Consider the following 2,413-nt stretch of genomic DNA (forward strand, 5'->3'; position numbering starts at 1 on the left):
CTCCGCGAGTTTGATTTGTCGATTTTTGTCGATTGGACAGATGGTCTAGCTAGCTGTCTGGATTTACCCTGCAGAGATCTGAGGAGCAGTTAACCATAGCCCTCATAAATCCACCGGAGTTTGAATTCCCAACACAAAGAAAGCAGAAGGTAACAGACATCCGAAAACGGACATCCGAAAACAGTAACATCCGGCGGAATTTCCATCAGAACGAGAGCAATCCTGGAAGTGGAACGTCATGGATATAGACTAATCTCTTTGTTATCAATGGCATGGACTAAAATGTCTCTGGCAACAATTGAATAGACCTACAACCAATCGGAGCAACGAAACGTGTGTCGTAGCGCTGAGCAACACATGCAAGTTGGGGCACTGCTTGGTCCGTTTTAAAGCAGGAAAATAAATGTCTGCCTGGTAACAAACTTTCTCAAATTACAGCTAAACAGTAAATTAAACTGTAATGTACGTAGCTGCCAAAGCTGATTTGTCTGGTCAGACTAGGTGCCCCAGACCTTTGCATTAATTCATTGAATAGTCTCAGAGAACAAGACGTCATGACCCAATCGGGCGCTCAATGGTGCTTTTTGCCTCCAACGGCGCCTTCCAGGCAGCTAACCCTAACCCTAAACATAACCATTGCCGCGCTGCCTGGGAGGAGACGTTGGGGGCACAAAACACCAAAGACCCAATCAGGCAGCAAAAGGTTGGTGTCAGTATTCGGTGTTGCCAAACGTCTCCGTTTGCGGCCGTTGAGACTGAGATTCCAAACCAAAACAGGTCAAAAGTGTTTTCAAATGTCTCCGGTTTAGGGGCTCGGAAACGCCAGAGCAGTGTGAATGTGAGATGTAAACGTAGCAAAAGATATTTGTTTTTAAACCAAAACGTAGCAATGTAAATGTAGCCTGAGACACACAAGAATATATACATTTTCTAACAATTGCTCCATTCACTTCAATGGCGTGAGAGTAGATAGATAAGAAAGAGGCTCCACAGGAAAGTATTAGTTCAAGGTAGTTTTACACAGATAAATCTTCAGGAAAGGAAACCAACATGATACCAACAGTGTTTGGCAAGTTACTTTTAAAAAGTAATTAGTTACTAGTTACTTCTTCCAAAAAGTAACTAAATTAGTTACTCAGTTACAAATTATAAAAGTAACTAGTTCCTTCAGAAAGTAACTATTGCGTGACTTTCAAGTAAATTTTTAAATGCTCAAATGTGACCCCACCTCCACCTACCCCTCTTTAAGGAACTTAAAATGCATGTGCATGTTCAATTATTTATGATAAATCTGAATATTATAATGAAATGTACACTTAATACAATACATTATTAACAGAAACAATGTACACAAATCTATTTTATTTTAATGTTGCTGTGGGACAAAGTGAGACTAGCCTCCAATCAAATGCCATGTATGTAGATATTATGTTTATATAGTGGATCGATACAAATAACACAATAAATGTTTTGGAACTTTTGATATTTATTGCCCCTCAACAGGCCACAACTGGGCAAAATTATGATTGTTAAGCACTATACCAAAAATAAATAACAAATATATACACGTTTGTCTGTCTCTCGTTGACGGACTCGCTTGTGTTGTTCGTTGTGTGTCCGACTATGCATGCTTTCGAACACCCGCCCAACTCTACCTCTGATTGGCTTACCATGAAATTTTACTCAACCTCAGCCAATCGTCAGCATTTATACGCTTGTCTCGTGCACTGCCCACTAACCAAGGTAACAGTAAAAAAGAGATCTAGTTGGTCTGATGAAAAAAAACAGCTTCAATTATAGTAACGTGCCACATTTTTTGGCAATAACGGCGTTACTAAGGTGGGAAGAGTAATCAATTGGATTACTCGTTACTGAAAAAAGTAACGCCGTTAGTAACGTCGTTATTTAGAGACTTTGTTCAGAGTTTTTACAGAATGAAATGTAACTGATTCACAACATGTCTTGTTGTCGAATGATCAAACATTCACCAGGGAAAAGTGCACTGCTAATGTCTCATGTTTGCTGGCTGCTCAGCTGCATCACATCAAACAGTATGTAAACTCACCTGCTGATGTCACTTTGGTCCGTTTAGACGCTGCGTTGGTCTTTCTGTACTTCTATTCTGATAACGTGCTGTCTGCACATGGCTTGGAAGCTAACAGTGTGAGTTTGTTTCCTGGTCTCGCCTTCTCCTGCCAGAGCTTAGTCTGCAGGCCGAGAGCTGAATGAGCAGTTCTGATATTTCTGATATTTCTTTTTAATGATAAATCATTTATTAACAATACATATATTTTGGGGGAAATAATGCCATCTCTGTGTCGCAATTTACTGCATTTATTAATTTATTTTAAAGTTACAGTGCGCAACTTATTTTATAATAATGAACATCCGTTACATTCAAGCCATTGCTAAA

The sequence above is a fragment of the Sander vitreus genome, chromosome 4 (genome assembly GCF_031162955.1).
Source record: "Sander vitreus isolate 19-12246 chromosome 4, sanVit1, whole genome shotgun sequence".
In the NCBI taxonomy this organism is placed as follows: domain Eukaryota; kingdom Metazoa; phylum Chordata; class Actinopteri; order Perciformes; family Percidae; genus Sander; species Sander vitreus.